Source organism: Eubalaena glacialis, chromosome 14 (assembly GCF_028564815.1).
Source record: "Eubalaena glacialis isolate mEubGla1 chromosome 14, mEubGla1.1.hap2.+ XY, whole genome shotgun sequence".
Lineage (NCBI taxonomy): Eukaryota > Metazoa > Chordata > Mammalia > Artiodactyla > Balaenidae > Eubalaena > Eubalaena glacialis.
In genome coordinates this window covers 19,706,644-19,721,126 of record NC_083729.1, presented here as the reverse complement: position 1 = coordinate 19,721,126, position 14,483 = coordinate 19,706,644, and the positions used below count along the sequence as shown (strand labels likewise).

General features: G+C 44.5%; 1 protein-coding gene across 1 annotated transcript in view; it reads left to right on the top strand.

Moving 5' to 3' along the window:
- Window positions 1–1,848, top strand: part of DNAJC27 (DnaJ heat shock protein family (Hsp40) member C27) — a 58,290-nt gene extending 56,442 nt beyond the window's left edge. Inside the window, exon 8 of the transcript XR_009703842.1 lies at window positions 1,831–1,848. The gene's annotated coding sequence lies outside the window, so the exon portion shown is untranslated. The remainder of the gene's footprint in view (window positions 1–1,830) is intronic.
- Window positions 1,849–14,483: the final 12,635 nt, after the last annotated feature.

Sequence of the window (14,483 nt, the reverse complement as noted above, 5' to 3'; positions counted from 1 at the left end):
GAACATGAATGTCTTTAATAACGTCATCCCCATTTTACAGATGAGAAAACTGAGGCTCAGAGAGGTTAAGTGACCTGCTTAAGGCCAAATAGAAAGCTATTCAAACCCAAGCTTGCTCAACTTCAGAACCCAGGCTCTCAGTGTACACTATCAGCCTAAAGTTCCAAATTTTTAAATACTCTGCTTCACACTCATAAATAATGTTGTTCCTGCTTGTACCATGTTACTTACATGGATATAAATAGGGCTGCTTTTTTGGGGTGGGGTGGGGGTTGCCTTTTTTTTTTTTTTGGCTTTACAAAAGTGAGATCATATTATGTACACTTTTCTGCATCTTTCTCTTCTCATTCAACAGTACCTCATAAAAATCTTAAGTCAATTGGTTTAGATTTAATTCAGTCTTTTTAGTGGCTGAATAATAATAATGGTGTTGTTATGCCATAAATTATTCAGCCACGGGCTTTGTTTCCAGCTTTTTGTCACTACAAAAAATGCTGCAATATTATCCATGTATGTGTGTTTTTATGAACTAGCAGGGTTTTTTTATTAACCTTTTTTTTAAATATTGAAGTGTAGTTAATTTACAACGTTGTGTTAGTTTCAGGCATACAGCAAAGTGATTCAGTTATATATGTGTGTATATATATATGTTCTTTTTCAGATTCTTTTCCATTATAGGTTATTACAAGATGTTGAATATAGTTCCCTGTGAATAGGCCTGCATTTTTTTTTTTTTTTTGGTGGGGGAGATTGCCTACATTCAGACAGTTAGTGAGCAGTGGAGCTTGGATTTCTTTTTCTTTTTTTTTTTAACATCTTTATTGGAGTATAATTGCTTTACAATGGTGTGTTAGTTTCCACTTTATACATATACATATACATATGTCCCCATATCTCTTCCCTCTTGCGTCTCCCTCCCTCCCTCCCACCCTCCCTGTCCCACCCCTCTAGGTGGTCACAAAGCACCGAGCTGATCTCCCTGTGCTATGCGGCTGCTTCCCACTAGCTATCTATTTTACGTTTGGTAGTGTATATATGTCCATGCCACTCTCTCACCCTGTCATATCTCACCCCTCCCCCTCCCCATATCCTCAAGTCCATTCTCTAGTAGGTCTGTGTCTTTATTCCCGTCTTGCCATTAGGTTCTTCATGACCTTTTTTTTTTTTTTTTTAATCCCATATATGTGTGTTAGCATACAGTATTTGTTTTTCTCTTTCTGACTTACTTCACTCCGTATGACAGACTCTAGGTCCATCCACCTCACTACAAATAACTCAATTTCGTTTCTTTTTATGGCTGGGTATTATTCCATTGTAAATATGTGCCACATCTTCTTTATCCATTCATCTGTTGATGGACACTTAGGTTGTTTCCATGTTCTGGCTATTGTAAATAGAGCTGCAATGAACATTTTGGTACATGACTCTTTCTGAATTATGGTTTTCTCAGGGTATATGCCCAGCAGTGGGATTGCTGGGTCGTATGGTAGTTCTATTTTTAGTTTTTTAAGGAAGCTCCATACTGTTCTCCGTAGTGGCTGTATCAATTTACATTCCCACCAACAGTGCAAGAGGGTTCCCTTTTCTCCACACCCTCTCCAGCATTTATTGTTTGTAGATTTTTTGATGATAGGCCTGCATTTTTAAAAAGACCACAAAGGTACAATTTCCCTCATTAATGGCCCAAGTTCAAATCCTATATATGTGCTTAGGAATGAAAGAAACTTCTTTCTGAGGTGTGCCCAAGCCAAGAGGGAGTTAACATGACAACTTAAGTTAACAGTGAATTAAAATATGGAATATAATACATCTGGATATTTTTATTAACAGGGTTTTTTAGGTGAAATTTTGCACTAACTCTTGCAGAACCTGATGATGCCTCCAGAACCACTTGGAAATCGTGTCTTAAGGGACATCCACCCTGAGAGTCTAAGATATAACTGGTGGGCAGGGACGGAAGGATCCCTTTACAGCATATGTCAGCCTAAGGATTTTGTTTCTGGGTGATTTTCACATCCCTAACGTATTCTTCTGTCATAGTTAGAACTGAAGAAGCTATTAGAGGGCTGTCTCCCTCCCTCCCTCCACCCCAAAGCTTAGTGTGGCATTTTGTATTAGAATCGCTAGCACTGCAGGAAGAAAAGTTGCTTTATATTTACCAAACTGTAAAGAGTGATTGTCTGGGGAGTGGGTTTCAGGAGATGGGGTCAGGATGGTTTGACTTTCTGCCTTATGCTTGTCTGTATTATTTGAGTTTTCCTAGTGAATGTCAACTACTTTAATCATTTAAAATGTTATGTGAAACCAAAAACTAAATATAGCACCAGATTAAAAAAGAGAGGGAGACTCACTCTGAAGCTTGTGTGGGGACTCTATAGGAGGGGCGCTCTGGGCTATAATTAAATCTTACGTCTTTACATTAGTAGAAACTTCAGACTGAAATGGAAAAAAAACTTTTAGTCACTCAAAAGTTTTTTGAAAAGCTAACATAGCAATCAGTGCTCTCTGGCTGGAATTTCAGATTCACTTAATGTAGGTACATATCCGCAAACACACTCTCTCAGATAACACAGAAGCAGTAGAATTGAAATGAGAAGTCCTGAGACAGAGGCTTATCTGTTAATTAATAGAGTAGCCTTGGGCCAGGGGCCTCTTCTGAGGTTTGGTTCCTCCATTATTAGATGAGGCTGTTGGTTAGATAACACCTCTGGTCCTTTCTAAAGATCATTATTTTATGGAATTTTACAAAGGCAATAAATACTAGACCCCCAGACCTCTCGCATATAATTCTAGTGCAACACTCATACCCCCCAAAAAAGAAGATAAAGAAAAAGGAAAATTAATTTAGAAAAAAGTTAGTGAATTAAGTTTTTCCTAAAGTTAGCAATAATAGGCATTGTTGAACCCTCTCATTTCTTTTAATAAAGAAAACCTTAAATTCTTACTGCTTGAAATTGTGATATGGCATCTCATTTTACAAAGGCAAATGGTGTCACAGGTCTGAAATTTTTAGTAATAAGTCAACAAGACTCAGATGTTCAAAGATAATCTTTATTCTTGTAAAACGGAAGCTATCTTGGCTCCCAAGCTCACATTTTTCACCAAGGACAGGAAAACTTAAAATTTGCCTCTTAAGGTAGGTTAGTCACTTCTGGTTTTAAACGTGATCAGTTCAAGATTAAAACGCAGTAAATGCAAGGTCCCCACATCGCCCTCATACTTCCACTACCCTCCTTTTCCCAGGGGAGATCTAGAGTTGGGGCGAGGGTGCCTTACCTCTTATATTTTTGGTACTCTTGCCATCTTTCACCCCAGTGGCCTCACTGGCTCCAGTTGGTCTGCCATCTGCTGCTGTTGTCATGGTTCCGTCATGGCTTCCAGACACAAGGTCCAAGCACTCATCCTCCTAGTTGTCCAGGCCCTCAGCCTCTTCTGCTCCCTGGTCCTCTTAGCACCTCTGCGCCCTGCCCACCTGGGCAGTCTGTAGCACAGGCCACTTTCGCTCAGCCCAGCAGTGAGGCCCAAGGGCCCCTCTTTCAGCCTTCGCCACTCTATGCCAAGCTTCCCTGGTAAATTGCAGCCTCCCAGACTACACCTTGGAAGCCACCTTGAACTTCTTTATCAGGCCCTAGGAGTTCCTGGTGTGCTGGTAAACTGACCCTCCAGGAAGGGGGCGAGGAAGCCCTGATTTGTGGCTTTTGCCCAATTTTCATGGTATAAATACTCTTCATGGTTGATTCCAAGTTGGGAAGAGATGCACCAATAGCTTTCATGAGCCGTGATACAGCGAACTCCAGCTTGGCTCTGGGTTTACCCCAGGAAAGCATGGGAGTGGGCAGGGCTTTTATGCATCCTCCAATATATAAGCTCTCCTCATGCCCCTCAAGATCCTTTCCTTTTATCTCATCCCCTCAACCAGACGGTTAACCCTTTGGGGCAGGGCTTAGGTCTCAGCCTCATCTCTCACAGCACGTGTCACAGTGACTTGCAGGAGGCACTCATTAATTCTGTTGACTGATTACAATCTTTAATAATATCACCATTAAAGACTTTTTTTATCCTGTTTCATTTTTATTTACTTTTTTTTTATACAGCAGGTTCTTATTAGTTATCTATTTTATCCATATTAGTGTATATATGTCAATCCCAATTTCCCAGTTCATCCCACCACCATCACCCCCACCCCCTGCTTTCCCCTCTTGGTGTCCATATATTTGTTCTCTACATCTGTGTCTCTATTTCTGCCTTGCAAACCAGTTCATCTGTACCATCTTTCTAGATTCCACATATATGCGTTAATATACGATATTTGTTTTTCTCTTTCTGACTTACTTCACTCTGTATGACAGTCTCCAGATCCATCCATGTCTCTACAAATGACCCAATTTTGTTCCTTTTTATGGCTGAGTAATATTCCATTGTATATATGTACCACATCTTCTTTATCCATTCATCTGTTGATGGGCATTTAGGTTGCTTCCATGACCTGGCTATTGTAAATAGTGCTGCAGTGAACATTGGGGTGCATGTGTCTTTTTGAATTATGGTTTTCTCTGGGTATATGCCCAGTAGTGGGATTGCTGAGTCATATGGTAATTCTATTTTTAGTTTTTTAAGGAATTTCCATACTGTTCTCCATAGTGGCTATATCAATTTACATTCCCACCAACAGTGAAAGAGGGTTCCCTTTTCTCCACACCCTCTCAGCATTTGTTGTTTGTAGATTTTCTGATGCTGCCCATTCTAACTGATGTGAGGTGATACCTCATTGTAGTTTTGATTTGCATTTCTCTAATAATTAGTGATGTTGAGCAGCTTTTCATGTGCCTCTTGGCCATCTGTATGTCTTCTTTGGAGAAATGTCTATTTAGGTCTTCTGCCCATTTTTTGATTGGGTTATTTGTTTTTTTAATATTGAGCTGAATGGGCTGTTTATATATTTTGGAGATTAATCCTTTGTTGATTCATTTGCAAATATTTTCTCTCATTCTGAGGGTTGTCTTTTCATCTTGTTTATAGTTTCCTTTGCTGTGCAAAAGCTTTTAAGTTTCATTAAGTCCCATTTTATTTTTTTAATTTCCATTACTCTAGGAGGTGGGTCAAAAAAGATCTTGCTGTGATTTATGTCAAAGAGTATTCTTCCTGTGTTTTCCTCTTAAGAGTTTTATAGTGTCTGGTCTTACATTTAGGTCTTTAATCCATTTTGATTTTATTTTTGTGTATGGTGTTAGGGAATGTTCTAATTTCATTTTTTTACATGTAGCTGTCCATTTTTCCCAGCAGCAGTTATTGAAGGGACTGTCTTTTCTCCATTGTATATCCTTGCCTCCTTTGTCATAGATTAGTTGACCATAGGTGCGTGGGTTTATCTCTGGGCTTTCTATCCTGTTCCATTGATCTATATTTCTGTTTTTGTGCCAGTACCATATTGTCTTGATTACTGTAGCTTTGTAGTATAGTCTGAAGTCAGGGAGTCTGATTCCTCCAGCTCCATTTTTTTCCCTCAAGATTGCTTTGGCCGTTTGGGGTCTTTTGTGTCTCCATACAAATTTTAAGATTTTTTGTTCTAGTTCTGTAAAAAATGCCATTGGTAATTTGATAGGGATTGCATTGAATCTGTAGATTGCTTTGGGCAGTATAGTCATTTTCACAATATTGGTTCTTCCAATCCAAGAACATGATATATCTCTCCATCTGTTTGTGTCATCTTTGATTTCTTTCATCAGTGTCTTTTAGTTTTCTGAGTACAGGTCTTTTACCTCCTTGGGTAGGTTTATTCCTAGGTATTTTATTCTTTTTGTCGCGATGGTAAATGGGAGTGTTTCCTTAATTTCTCTTTCTGATCTTTCATTGTTAGTGTTTAGGAACGCAAGAGATTCCTGTGCATTAATTTTGTATCCTGCAACTTTACCAAATTCACTGATTAGCTCTAGTAGTTTTCTGGTGGCATCTTCAGGATTCTCTATGTATAGTATCATGTCATCTGCAAACAGTGACAGTTTTATTTCTTCTTTTCCAATTTGTATTCCTTTTATTTCTTTTTCTTCTCTGATTGCTGTATCACTGTTAAAGACTTATAAAACGTCACTCCATTAGAGGCATAAAGGTGACTCACTTCCTGTGATTTTCCCTATAGACCAGATGAAATTAATCCAATGCCCCAAAGCTTTTTACTCCTGTCTTAGAGCACATACCCACCATATTGCCAGGGAATTTTAATACAGCAAGGCTTGGGGTTCTGTAAAATGTATTCAGTGGGATGGGTTCGGTTGAAATCAAACTCATTTATATCATGATGTAAATTACTAGGTAGGAAGACCTGATGTAACTCACTAGCAGCCTCCAGTCAGCATCATCAGTGGGTATTAAGTCTTTGATAGTATTTTAAATCCAAAGCATGTGATTCATTGCAGCAGGGACGAATTGAGCACCTGATATTTACAAAGCATAGTGGGTGCTTCAGGAACTGAGGAAATGTGTAGGACAATGATTCTTAAAGTGGGATCTGGGACCAGCAGCGTGGGCATCACCTGGGAGCTTGTTAGAAATGCCACTAATTCTTGAACCCCATCCCAGACTTATGTACCAGATTCTTGGGGGCACAGAAGTCTGTATTGGGACAAGCCCACAAGAGGATTCTGATGCACTATAATGTTTGAGAACCACTCATATAGGACAGGCTGCTCTAAAAGAACATAGAGTTTATTGTCCCCTGACATCCTTCCACTAAGTCTTTCCTGCTTAAGTTGACCAGAGTGGTAGGAAAGAACACATCACGTAGTGAGAACATTGTGGGTTCAAAATCTGGGTCTGTCAGTCAAAGCTCAGTGACCCTGGGCAACCATCTGACTCCTCCAGGCTTCTGTTGCCTTATCAGTGAGGCTCTTAAAGGTCCCTCTGCTCCCATCTCTAGCAGTTGTGCAAGTCTACAGGCTTCTCTCATTTCACTCATTTCCCTGACTTCTCCCAGCCCTCGGCTATGCCTCTACTGCTGGGGCAGCCTTAGTACCTCCAGGACGACAGAGAGGCACTCTGTTTAAGTAACTCTGGGTTTTCAGGTAGATGTACAGCTCACACAGGCTTGGCGGCACTGGGCAGCTTCCACCCCCCAGCATCTTCATGTGTCCATTTCACCCTGAAACTCTCACTGTCTCCACCACTACCTTTCTGGGACAGCTGTAACTCTGCAGTGTTCTTGCCTTGGAAGCCTCTGACGGAGTCCAACATTACAGGGGGCCCAGCCCGGTTCCCCTGTGCCTTCGAAAAGAGGAAAAATTTGGGAAGTAACACCCTTTCCCCCACCCTGCTCAGACACTGACTTTTCAAGCCTTCTTTTGCCTATAGGATAAAATCCAAGTCCCCGGAACTTTTTGAGCACTTAACTATAGACCAAGTACTTCCTCAGCAACTTAAAAGCATTTTATTTGACTCTAAAATGATCCCTCAGGATAAATATTCTATCCCCATAGTATGGATAAGGAAATGTGCTGAAAGAGGTTAAGTAAACTGTCTAATATTACAACACTGTAGTGTTGCCTTATGGTCCCCAAAAGATATGTCCACCCAGAACCTCAGAATGTGACCTTATTTGGAATAGAGTCTTTGTGGATATAATTAGGGTAAGGGTCTTGAGATGAGCTCATCCTAGGTGAGGGTGGACCCTAAACCCAATGACAAGCCCTTAGAAGAGAAGGGGGAAAAAAATGAGACACCAGAGAAAAGGAGGCTATGTGAAGACAGAGGCAGAGATTGGAGCTATAAAGACCCAAGCCAAGGAATGCCAATAGTTGCTGGCAGCTACCAGAAGCTAGGAGAGGGGCAGAGAATGGATTCTCCCTCAGAGCCTCCAGCCCTGACAACACCTTCATTTGGACTTGTGGCCTTCAGAACTGTGAAAACATGTATTTCTGCTGTTTTAAACCACCCAGTTTGTAGAAATGTGTTATGGCAGCCCCAGGAAACCAAAACAAACATTGATCTATTGTAAGAGTAGAACCTGGGTTCAGACTGGGGCCTGACTTCAGCACCCCCGCTCTTTGCTGTAGCACCACACTGCCTTGGCCTGGCATAATCCAGTCTTCTCCCGTCCTCTGTCTCCACGCTTCCATCTCCTTACTGCCCCTGCCCTCCCTGCTCTAGGCTCAATGAACTTCTTGGTGTTCTCTGAACACAGTCTGCTGTTCATAGCCTTGTGCTTTTGTACTTGCTGCCCCCCCCTCGACCAGACACGCTGTTATAGACCGAATGTTTGTGTCCCCTCCAAATGCATTAAAGCCTTAACCCCCAGTGTGATAGTATTTGGAATTGGGGTATTTGGAGGTAATTAGGTTTACATGAGGTCATGAGGGTAGAGGCCCCATGATGGGATTAGTGTCCTTATAAGGAGAGGAAGAGACACCAGAGCTTCCTCTCCACCATGTGAAGTCACAGCAAGAAGGTGGCTGTCTGCAAGCCAGGAAGAGAGCCTTCACCAAGAACTGTATCTGCCAGTACCTTGATCTTGGACATCTAGCCTCCAGAACTGTGAGAAATAAATGTCTGTTGTTTAAGTCCGCCAGGCTGTGGTATTTTGTTATAGCAGTCTGAGCAGACTAAGGCACATGCCCTCGCTCCTCTCTCCTCTTTGCCTGGCAAACTCTTACTGAACTTTTATATCCAACTCAAATGTCTCTTCCTCTGAAATTTCTCTGGACTCACCTCTGCTGCCCAGGCACATTTCATACATTTTCTCCTCAGCAGGACAGGGGGCTCTCCAATGTATCACTTCTTGGCAGACGAAGACCTTATCTTTTCTACCTTTGTGTCCTTGGTGCCTAATAAAAGCATAGTAAATGTTTGATAAATGAATGAATTGCTAAACTGAAACCACATGTTTCCCAACTGATTATGAAAAAAGTCACAGAACACAACTGAATGTTGATTAAAAGGGGCCTAGTGGAGAGTAAGAAAATAAGAAAAGCGTGGATGCCCTTTGCGCCCAAATATGTTGCTCATTAACCAAAAGCTTGGCATAATTTCTTCGGTGAAATTTAAGTATTTCCCAGGTTTATAGAAGTTCCTTGGAAAAATGATAAGAGAGTTGGCTTTGCCGGGAATCAGGTCTGGCCCTTGAGGCCCACCAGAGTCAGTACTGGCCATTCCCCCTTCTTCCTTGTTGGCAGAGTCCTAATGTTGTCCAGGTGTCTCTCCCTCCACTGTGTGGCTCAGGGTAAATCATGAGTGATTGAAGCCGTTTATGGTGGTACCAGTTCTATTGCTAGTGACTGGTTTGAAAGTGGGCACGTGACCCTGCTCTAGCCAAAAAGACATAATGGACATTCTTCTAGGGAGCTTCCAGGAAACAATTTCATACTCCCAAAAAGAGGGGCATGGGAGGAAACTGTTTCTCTTCTTCTGTGGAATAATGTATCTGCATATGATGATAGATAGTGGTGCCATCTTGCAAACATGGGGAGAGTTAGCCTGTGATGGCAAAACTGATACCCTAAGGATGGCAGGGCAGAAGATGGAAAGTGACATGCACCTTAAAGATGGTTTTGAGCCACCGAATAACTAACCTTAGACCTGTTCTATCCAAAGACTTGTTACAGAAGTGATACATTTTCTCTACTGTTAAGCCATTGTGAGTTAAGTTTGGGGTTACTTAGGACAGAAATCATCCCAACAATTATAATACAACCCAACTGCCCAAAAACATCTCTGACCACACCCCAGGAGAGATGCCTGAGAACTCCACCATTTGCAGTTTATTAAAGAAAAGTTCTGTGTGTTAATTATAAGTTTTACCCTTGAGAGGGATTAAGCACCTTAGAATTTATCCATTTATTCCTAAGCATTCCTTCCTCCATCAAGCACTTATTAAGTGTCTTTTCAATGCCAGGCACTCTGCTAGACTCTGGGATTAAAAAAAAAAACAATGAACAATGAGTATCAATTTATAGCTAACAGTTAAATCCTCCTTTATCTTATTCTCTCTAAAGTTATTTAAATGTAAATTTTTTATTTTTGTTTAAAGGCATATTTGAACTTAGACTTGACTTAGAAAGAATTCCCATTTAGCTACATTAATGCAAAATTGTGAACAAGATGGAAAGTCTCCAGCTCCATCCAGATTAATGTAAATGACTTGTGGGGCAGCTTTTATTAAGAGAAGCACAGAAATACAGACCCCTAAAAATCTGCCCTGCCCTAAGAAAGTGATAAAGAGAGGGGTGCAGGCAAGGGACATGAGAGCTCACTGCCCTGAGATGTGAGCAAGTCTCTGACAGCACGAGAAAGAGCAGAGGGCTCCAAGCCAGCAGAAAGACTGACTCAACGCTAGCAGCTGCTAAAAATAGCAGAGCAGAGTTATACGCTTTCCTGTCCAAACAAATCGCAAAGCTGGCAGGTAGTGCGGGGCTATTCATGAATGGAAGGGTTAGAGCCATCTCGACCAGAGAGCCTTACACTGGGGGTTCTGGGTCCTCGCTCAGCTATGAGCAGAGCCATCACTTGCTTCCCACTTGGCAGGGCTGGTTGCATGTAAAGCCAGAGGCATCAAGGAGGGGAGGAAGGGTGAGAGAATTGCTTAAACCCACCCTGAATTCATTTCACTGAAATGAGTTTTAATAGAGTGAAAAAAGAAAATTTTAAAATAAAAGCTATAATTTTTTTTAAAAAAAGGACCAAGTTCTTGTCTGGTTTTGAAAAAGCTTAGCACCTATCCCACTGAATATAACACTTTCAGAAAGGTGCCTGCCTGTGCCTGGCATCCCCCATGTGGCACAGCAAGATTGGAAGAGGGATGGCAAAACGAGTAGCTAATTTATTTCCGTCACCCCTTGAGCAGTAAACAGCATCTTTTTAAAGAATGCAAGAGGGAAAACAATGCCAGCATGAGTTATTTAATAGTTATAAAAATCACTATCTGCAGAAACACATGGATATGCTTAACCACAAACCTGCGCGTGTCTAATTTGAGTGTAAGTCAGCCCGACATCTTTTGCGTGGGGCCTGAGAACTTTGTCGAATGAATCCTAGAGAGTGTTACTTAAATCTGGACCACTGTCTTCTGGTAGTTATTTCGTGCCTTCTTGTCAGTTTTCCCTTGATGATCTCATCCTTTTCTGAACCACCTTTTATCCCACATCAGCCCTCTGAAAGAACATAGCTGGTTAGGACATGTCATTTGTTCCAATGAAATGCCACTTCCTGGTCTGTCTCGGAGTATCAGGGGGGCATGTGTCCCCTACTTGAAGAAGAGGGTCCAACTGACTTTTTAAAATTCAGCAAGGTTTATTGGGAGGCTGGCATTCCTGGTATGAAGGTGAATAAAGGCTTTGACCCTGGGTTCAAAGTCTAGTGATTGGGGTGACAGTCATATAAAATTACAATAAATCGTAGCAAGTGTTAAGTATAGGTATGGAAATGTGGATCCTGTCTTAGTTTCCTGTGGCTGTCAAAACAAATTACCACAGCCTGGATGGCATAAAACAACAGAAATTTATTCTCTCGCAGTTCTGGGGGCCAGAAGTCCAAAATCAAGGTGGTCAGCAGGGCCGCACTCCTTCTGGAGGCTGTAGGGGAGAATCCCTCCTCGCCTCCTCCAGCCTCTGGGGGCTCCAGGTGTTCCTGGGCTTGTGGCCACATCCCTCCAACCTCTGCCTGCATCTTCACAGCACCTCCTCCTCTGTGCCTGTCTTCTCCTCTGTGTGTCTCTCCTAAGGGCGCTTGTCATTAGATTTAGGGCCGCCTGGGTAATCCAGGGTGATCTCATCTCTTGATTACATTTGCAAAGACACTTTTTGCAAATAAGGTCACATTCATAGGTTCCAGGGAATTGGGTGTGTACATATCTTGGGGAGGGGGGAGGGTGGGGGGAACCATCCAACCCACTACAGATCTCCAGGCAAAAATGACCAATGTTCCTTGAGGACAACTTCAAAGGAAAGTGACATCTGAGCACTTTACAAGTATTATCATATTTGATCCCCTAGCACGTGCAGAGGTGGGCGGTCTTCTTATGCTGGGGCAGGGACAGCCGGTGACCAGATTTTTAAAGCAGATGGGGACAAGATCAGATATGGATTTGGACCGATCGATTGCCCTGGTTGCGGTGTAGAAAATGGGTGGGGGGAGGGGAGAGGAATAGCAGGGTCAAGGATGCTTACCAAGTCCTGAGATGGGGCGCTGGGCAGGGAAACAGCTGCTGGGATGGTTTAGGTTTTAACATCTGCAACCAGGGCGTTGAGCCAGCCCTTCTCTAAGCCCCCAGCCTTCTTAACCCCCCCCCTCCCCCCCAGGACTCAGCTTTTCTGGGTATTGGGACCAGAGGGAGGGAGAGGCACCGTGGAGGTGGAGGCCTCCATCTCCTGCCGGCTTGGGCCTTGTCTAGCCACCTCTTGTTCAAAATCTCTTTCTGCTCCTTCTAATCCCTAGCAGCTGGGAGAGGTTTGTTAGCACATATTTCTATGGTGCCTCTTCTCGGAGGAGCCCGGGCTTGAGTGCTTTTGGAAACGTGACATTTCCGTAGAGGCCTCGGGATTACTCAGCATTCACACGTTGCTTCGCACTCCATGGGCATGTGTCTTGCTTGCCCCGAATTTAACCTGTCTGGGCCTCAACTTGCCCATCCAGGCGGGAGCAGAACGATGTTTCGAGTCTCTTTCAGCTCCTGACATCCAGGGAGCCGCGATTCTGCAGGCTGCCCCTGGCTATATATTAGGCTCCGAGTCTGAGATCACAGTGTCCTGCCTGGCGCAAGCTTCCTGAGGATTCCTGCTGGAGCCGCACTCGTGCGCCGTCTAGAGCACCTGGATTCCAGCCCTCACTCGCCCCTTCCTAGCTGTGGGCTCAGGAGCAAGTCAACTCTTGTTCCTTACCTGTAGAATGAGGACGTTAGTAGTACCTCTGTCATAGAGCTAAAGGAGAGCACACAGCCCCGAGTGCCTGAAGGCAGGATCCCACAGGAGGCAAGATCACCGCCCTTTGGGAAGCATGGATCAGTGAGTGAAAGGGGATGAATGGGTAGTGTTAAATTGAAGTTATTTCAACCGCAGGGTATGTAGTAGCTACTCTGTTTCAGATGCTGGGCTGGAGGGACCAGGAGAGCTGGTCTGGCTCTTGAGGAGATGCTCACACCCAGGATGGGACAGATCCAGAAACACCCCAGCCCAGGAAAGTGGATGTGGTCTTCACTGTCTCTCTGGGCTCCACTTCCCCCTGCCCGCCCACAGTCCAGAGGAGAGGCCCGAGGAAGGGAGCAGGGCACCGGGGTGTCAGATGGGGGAGGAGGGGGGAGGCCGGAGCCCACCTGCTAGGGCGGGGCAGTGCAGCTCTGCCGGGAGTGTGCACATGTGCTCACGCTCACCCATCACACTCATCACTAATCACACATGCTCACTCACACGTAACTCCCTCACGGTCACACACTAACACAAAACACGTATGCATACACTCACAAATACACACTCACACACTTGTACACATCCACAGTGGTCCAAGGAGTGACCCAGAGGCAGGGGCAGAGCCAGGGAGACCCTGACGTGGAGGCAGAAGCACCAAGAGACACAGAGAAGGAAAGAGAGAGACAAAGAAGTGGCACTCAGGCTGATGGTGTCAGAGAGGAAAACTGCAGTGGAATCAAGAGAGGGACCCAGGTGTAACCACAGGGAGAGCCCAAGGGCGATGGCAGCCCAGCCAGGCCTTGAGCAGGTCACGCTGGAACAGCAGTGCCAGAGCAGCTGGGCCATCTGGCCAGGAGATGGACAGTAACACCCGTCTGACTTGTTCTGTGGAGATTTGCCAACCATTCTGATGCCCATTAGCCCCTGTTCCTAGGGTCAGTCTGTGTCACCCCACCACAAGGACACTGAGAACTGGGGAGGTGGAATCGTTTGTCTGAGGTCCTCTGCAGCGTCAAGGCCAGGGTCCGAGGCTGAGCTTGCTGACGACTGAGGGCTCCTGTCCCCCAGGTGAAGGCTCCAAACCTCTGAGCTGGCAGGAGTTGATGAAGGTCCGGACGCTGTACGGGTCATCCTCGTGGCCCCTCCATCTACTCCTCAACTGCTGCGGGTACACCCTGCAGGCACCTTGCCTCACTGCACGAGTGTCCTGTTTCCTGCCCAGGTGCCCACCGCTCAGCCTCCCTGAGGCTTGCATGCACCTGGAAGTACTCGAGAGAAAACCCACCGACCTGTGACCCTTAACCAACGCGGGAGGGAAGCAGCGGGATAAATACTCCCCACTTCCAGCCACCCAGCCAAACAGGCTGAGGTGTCTAATGCAAGGCTCCTCCGAGGGTCCCAGAGGGATCAAGCCCCACTGCCCACGGCAGTGACCACTCTGGCACACCCCCCTGTATTTACTGGCTTTCCTGACTTCTCTCCCCAGGAATCACTCTCCCAATTAAACCACCTGCATGCAGGCTTTGCTTGCAGGTAAGGCCCCAACCAGGGCCCTCCCAGGGCCCAGCACCAGGGGAGCTGATGACTGTCTCTCCTGCC